Here is a 6,539-nt window from a genome sequence, read left to right on the forward strand (position 1 = left end):
CCCTGGCCCCTCAGAGCCGTCGCCTGCCTTCCAGCCGGCCGGCCAGCCGGCCTGCCGGCGGCCCTCGAAGACAGCAGCAGCCCAACTCTTGGGTCCCCGCAGCCCCAGCCCCTCCGCCGGTGGGTGGCCGGGGCCCCGACTCCCGCCGCAGGCCTGGGTTGCCTCCGGATTTGGCTTCCAGGAAACCAGATGACAGTCGGGTCTCCATCTGGGGCTCCCTTGGCATGCCTCAGGCAATCCCGGGGGCTGCCCCAGCCCGAGCCCCAGCCCAGTACTCCCAGGCGACCGTTCGCGCGCGTGCACACACACACACACACACACACACTCACACACACACACACACACAGAGACAGAGACACACGAAGACACACACAGAAACACACAGACACACCCCGCCCCGGACAGGTGAAGAGCTGCAAAGCACAGGGAAGGGAGACTCAGAAAGAGGGGAGAGAGTCCTAGTCTGGCAGAGACAACCCTCACAACCCTCACGTTCGGTTTCAAAAGCCCCGTGGTCCAGTGAAGAACAGGGCGGATGTAGATAGAGTGGTGGCGGAGTCAGCCAATGCACAGACAGCGAGGGCGGAGCCCGCGCAGCGAGCCTCTGACGGCGGGCGGGCGGCGTGCGACGCAGTCGGGCCCCCTACGCGCTGCGCCCGGAGCGGCGGCGGTCGGTATCGGTGCTGGAGACGGCGGCGGCGACGGTTTCGTGGCGGCCGCGCGCTGCTCTCTGAGCGGCGGGTGGTGGTGCGGCCTAGCCCCTCACTCCTGACACTTCCCCTCCCCCAGCGCACCGCGGTAAGTCGGGGGCCGGGGTGGTGGAGGCCGGAGACCGGCGGGCTCCTCCTCCACTCTGGGAGGGCGGGTGGGCGGGTGCGCGGGGCGTCCCAGGCCCTCTCGGCGCCCCAGTCTCGCGCCCTAGCGCGCACCTTCTGCCCTGAGGGAGCGGGCCCCGAGGCCTGGCCCCTGAGGCTCTGAGGAGGGATTGCTCTCTGTGGGGTCTGGGCCCGGGGCTCTGGCGTCAGAGCCTCCCTTGAGTGAGCGTTTCTCGAGCAGGTTGGACTCCTTCATTTGCCCGGCAGTGGTTAGGTGGGCAGGCCCTCTGCGGGAGCAGCGCCTTGAAATCCCGAGGGAGGGTTTCCTCAGCACTTCGCTGATCACCGTGCGGGATTGGGCTTTCTTTGTTTTGGCTTCTCCAAGGAGAGATTTGCAACCCCAGGGGAGGGTGAGTGGGTCGGGAGTTTGTGAGCTTATGAAAACTGCATCTGAGAAAACTAAGGTCATTGAATGGAGTGAAACCTTACTTTTTGTTCTCCCACGTGTCCCGCGTAAAGCTAGGCGAGAAACGGTGTGGTTTCTGGATTACTTACTCTAGGCATAAGGACCTTGGAAATTAAGTCAATTAAGTGTATGAACAATGTTTCTTGAGAATTTGGCACATTCTCTGTGTTTAGAATTGAACCGAAGTATTTTTCATTTGTGTCTTTTACCCAGGAGATACTCATACCACCCCTCCCCAAGATTTAACAATCAAGAATGTCTTCAAACATTGTCAAATGTTACTTGGGAGGCAAAACTGCCTCTCAGTGAGACTGCTGCTGTACAGAGAATAGTCCCAATATTTCAATAAAAACATCTTACCTTTAAAAAAAAGAAGAAGAAGAAAGAGGGAGAGAGAGACAGCAAGAGGACCACACAGGTTCCCCACCCCCAGCCCCACCCCCACGCCTCCACACCCTCCCCCGTCCATCGTGGGTATGCACCCGGCCCCCGGTCGGCCTGACCACAGCCTCGCCCACCGACACCCTCACACACACACTCTCACACACTCACCCTCTGGTCTGGGGGCGGGGGCTGGGTCTTGCCTTAGGGAGCCAAGCTGAAGGGGACCTTTGAGACTTCGGCTGCGAGGAAGTCTTGGGGACCCCACGGGGGACTGCCAGCCCCGGGGCACCGCGTCCAGCCTGGGCCGCCCCAAGGGAACGCCCCCTCCCTTGGGGAAGCGGCTTCTTCCGCAGGGCCTCTCTCTGGGGTGGTCACGGTTGTGCCAGTGTGTCTGTCTCGGATCGGATGCCATCCTCTCTCCCGTGTCTGTCTCCCTCTGTCTGTCTCCACCTGTGTGTGTGTGTGTGTGTGTGTGTGTGTGTGTCCGCGCGCGTGTCTGTCTTCATCTCCCTCTGGCCGTCTGGGAGTCTGTCTCTGAACCTTCATCTCTTTCTGCCTCTGAGTCTCCTGACCCCCGGCCTCTCACAGGCGCTGTGGGTCTGGCTCTGGCTGAGGAGCTTGCGCCGGCCGGCTGTCTCCCTTGGCCTGGGTGCGTGCGAGTGTGTGTGTGTGTGTCCGTGTCCGTGCCCCTGCCTGTCGCTCGTCCGCTCTCTCAGGAAGGTCCTGTGCTTGGCGGGCGGCGTGGGGACAAGGGGTGGCCGCGGTCGGGCGAAGGGGCGGGGCTGCCGCGCTCCAGTCGCCGGCGGCGGCCGGCCCGCCCGCAAGCCAGACACCTCTGGGGCCACTTGGGCCTGAGCAGCGATCCGGAGGGGTGGGTGGGGGACCCGAGCGGGGGGCGGGCCTGGAGAGGCCCAGGGGGGGTGGGCGCCCAGACCTCCGCGCCCCTCACGCCAACCCGCAGCCCAGGCCTGCACGCCTAACCGGCCGCTCGTGGTCCCGGCAACCCTCCGGGCCCCCGGGCCGGGCCAGGCTTGCTTGCCAGGGTGGCGGTGTGCGGGGACGGGGCGGCGTCGGCCGGGCTGCCGGGCCTGGCCGGCCCGAGTTCGGTCGCTGGTCGTGCGGCTCAAGTGCAGCGCGCGCCCCGTGGAAAGGTGCGGCCCGGGCTGGCTCGACCGGCACGTCAGAGCGAGAGGGAGGCGCAGCGCAGGGCTTTGAAGGCGCCTGGCGCCAGCCGCCTCCCTCTGATGAGATCATACCACCCTGAACGGGCCAGATGTCTTCTGATCTGGGAAACTAAGCAGGGTTAGTTAGTACTTGGATGGGAGACCCCCTAGTAGTTAGGAGCTCCAGGCTTTTGCACAAAGTAGACGACAAGCCAACGTATAGGTGATGAAACGTTTATCGTGAAAAATCCAATGAAACCTGAATTCGAAGATGGTTTATGGCATAGAAGCAAGTGTTTTCCATTAGGTTCCCCCCGCCCCCCCGAATTAACTTGCATGATGGTTTCCCATTAGCATAATGCTTAGTTTTTATTCCTTCTTTCCTTGTCTGTATCCATCTTTTTGCATCATCATGTGGTGCCTTATTGGCATAATTTTCCGCCTTTTGTCTTTTTTGTAACTTTTCGAAAAAGGACTTCTTAGGCATTAACATACTGATATGTCCATAAGGGGGAAAGACTTCTTCCCTACAACTGCATTGAAAAAATTTGAACTTAAGAAAATCTGTTTTAATGTAGCAGAATTATTATTTTATCTTTCCAATCTAGCATTTGTGAAATCCTTAACTGCTGATAAGTGTTCAGGCTTCCCTGGTGGCTCAGCTGGTGAAGAATCCACCTGGCATGCAGGAGACCTGGGTTCGATCCCTGGGTTGCAGAGACCCCCTGGAGAAGGGAACGGCTACCCACTCTAGTATTCGGGCCTGGAGAATTCCATGGACTGTATAGTCCCTGCGTTCGCAGAGTCAGACATGACTGAGCGACTTTCACGGGTCACCAACAACGGTTCAGCCTGAAATAAGAACTTTCAAAAATCTTTGAACACAGACGCTCTAACTTATTTTCCCTCTGGGATCAATATCCTGCATTTACTTTCAGGTTACGTATACACAATAGGCACAGAACTCTCTTATTGTGTCTTTTATTTGCATATAAATTAACAGCCTAGCAAATTTAAAATAGAAACACTAAAGACAGTGTTGCGCAGAGCAATCTCTGTTAAATGCCCCATTATCTCACTGAAGTTCCTATACACATGCAGGGACTGAAGGAGGACAGGAAGATGGCAGAAGAGCAACCCGCGAGCCACTGCTGTGTCTGTGCGCATCAACTACAGACTGCAAGGTAAGGACCGTATTTTACATAAATAGAAACACAGTTACAATTCAGATTTCCTTTTTAAGTTGCCTCCATAATTGGTTTGCAATAGCAACAGATTCTCCCCTTTCTTCATAGCCATACGCCAACACGTATCATTTTTAAAAATCTATTAATGTCAGACAAAACCATCACAATGCTTCAGGAGTGACTTCAAGAAAACTCCAGTCAAGTCACAGTACTCAGGCAGGTGGGTTTAATAAACAAGTCCTAGGTAGATATCAGTCCACCTCAAAGTGGGCAGTAATGTTGGAACACATCTAGGATTTCCTTTTTAAACACACGCTCCAAGGAAAACAGTACTGAATTTACCAGAGGAACGGTAAAACGAGGACATCACTGGAAGGGAGTTTACACAGCCAGTCTGGCCCTGCGGTCTGACGCCGGGGCAGCATCTGTCTGCTCGCTTGGCCCCTGTGTCCCTCGGGGAGGACACGGGCTCGAGGGTGCAGAACAGTATCATCACTAGGACTGCCCGGAGCTGCTGCGAACATCCAGAAAGTTGCACTTGAAGAGTTCTTTAGAGGGCTTCCCTGGGCATCCAGTGGCTGCTCCCAATGCAGGGGCCTGGGTTCCATCTCTGGCCAGTGAACTAGATCCCATACACTGCAAGTAAGAGTTTGCACGCCACAATTAAAGATCCCATGTGTGGCAACCAAGACCTAGTGCAGCTTACAACAAAGAAAAAGGCACCACACGTTCTTTAGAAAGTGCTATAAAAGGCTATGAACGATTGCTTCTTCGAAGCAAATAGTAAAAAATACGTGTATTAGTTGCTCAGTTGTGTCCGAGTCTTTGTGACTCCATGGACTATGTAGCCTTCCAAGTTCCCCTGTCCGTGGAATTCTCTAGGCGAGAATACTGGAAGAGGTCGCCATTCCCTTCTCCAGGCGATCGTCTCAACCCAGCCGTGGAACCCAGGGCTCCTGCATTGCAGACAGATTCTTCACCACCTGAGCCACCAGGGAAGCCCAGGAAATACGTAGACCGGACTCCTATGAATAAAGACAGGTGCCATTAGAGAGAAAATAACCTACTAGGTTCATTTAGTTCTATTATTGCGCTTCTCCTTGGGAGTTAAAAATAAGAGTACTTCTGGAGAACCTGACAAAGCTGTGATTTATCTTAATAAAAGACTTCTGATGGAGATCTTGAAACCTGTTTCCTGAAAGAAATGAGTTATAAATATATTTCTTAAGCCTGGTGGCAACGTTTCTAATGACAGAATTCATCTCCCATGCAGCTCAATGAGTCCCTGTTTTGAAACAAGAGAATGAATGAAAGCGTTGAGTTCAGCAGCCATGAGGTTCCCTACCGTCACAGCTCACAGTAAGGCAAGAAGGATCAAAGTAACTGTTGTCTGTCTGTTTTAGCAGTTGGTTACCATCCAGTAGATCCTGTCTTCAATTCACGTAGAACTCTTTAAGGAAGAGTCTGAAGGCCCTCAGGAAGGTCCCGTGCTTGGCGGGCGGCGTGGGGACAAGGGGGGCCGCGGTGGGGCGAAGGGGCGGGGCTGAGGCGCTCGGGTGGACGGCGCCGGGGGCTCGCGGTGGGTTTGGGCCCCGGGCAGGTGCCGGGCAGGATGGGCGCTCAGGGCCCCGGCTGCGCTATGCCTACGCCGCGGGAGGCTCAGAGGACCGAGGGCCGCGGTCCGCGGCGGGCCCGAATCAGACACCTCCGGGGCCACGTGGCCCTGAGCCTGGATGGCCAGTGGGGCGGGGGGTGGGCGCGGGCGCCGACAGGGGGCGGGCCTGGAGAGGCCCAGGGCGGGAGGGCGCCGAGACCTCCGCGCCCCTCACCCCAACCCCAGGCCCAGGCATGCACGGCCAGCCGGCCACTCGGGGTCCAGGAAGCCCTCCGGGGCCCCGGGCCGGGCCAGGCGGGTTCTGGCCGGGCTTGGCGGTGTGCGGAGGCTGGGCGGCGTCGGGCGGCCGCCGGGCTGCCGGCCCTGGCCGACCGGAGTCCGGTCGCAGGTCGTGCGGCTCAAGTGCAGCCCGCGGCCCTTGGAGAGGTGTGGCCGGCTGGCCTGACCGGCAGGCAAGTCAGACCGAAAGGGAGGCGCAAGGCAGGGTTCTTAAGGTTCTTAAGGCGCCTGGCTGCAGCCACCTCCGTCTAGGGCCATACCACCCTGAACGCGCCAGATCTTGTCTGATCTGGGAAGCGAAGCAGGGTCTGGCCTGGTTAGTACTTGGGTGGGAGACCGCCTGGGAATACCGGGTGCTGTAGGCTTCCTGCCTCCCCTGTCCTTTAGCCCTGGCTCCCCCGGCGCGGTTGGCCGCCCCGAGCCCCACCTGCCCCTGGCCCCTCAGAGCCGTCGCCTGCCTTCCAGCCGGCCGGCCAGCCGGCCTGCCGGCGGCCCTCGAAGACAGCAGCAGCCCAACTCTTGGGTCCCCGCAGCCCCAGCCCCTCCGCCGGTGGGTGGCCGGGGCCCCGACTCCCGCCGCAGGCCTGGGTTGCCTCCGGATTTGGCTTCCAGGAAACCAGATGACAGTCG

The 6,539-nt window shown here is 58.2% G+C and overlaps 1 pseudogene; it reads left to right on the top strand.

The window, feature by feature from the left end:
* The first annotated feature begins 6,155 nt into the window (after nt 1–6,155).
* On the top strand, nt 6,156–6,274 carry LOC122688916 (annotated as a pseudogene).
* Nucleotides 6,275–6,539: the final 265 nt, after the last annotated feature.

The sequence above is a fragment of the Cervus elaphus genome, chromosome 33, assembly GCF_910594005.1.
Source record: "Cervus elaphus chromosome 33, mCerEla1.1, whole genome shotgun sequence".
Classification (NCBI taxonomy): domain Eukaryota; kingdom Metazoa; phylum Chordata; class Mammalia; order Artiodactyla; family Cervidae; genus Cervus; species Cervus elaphus.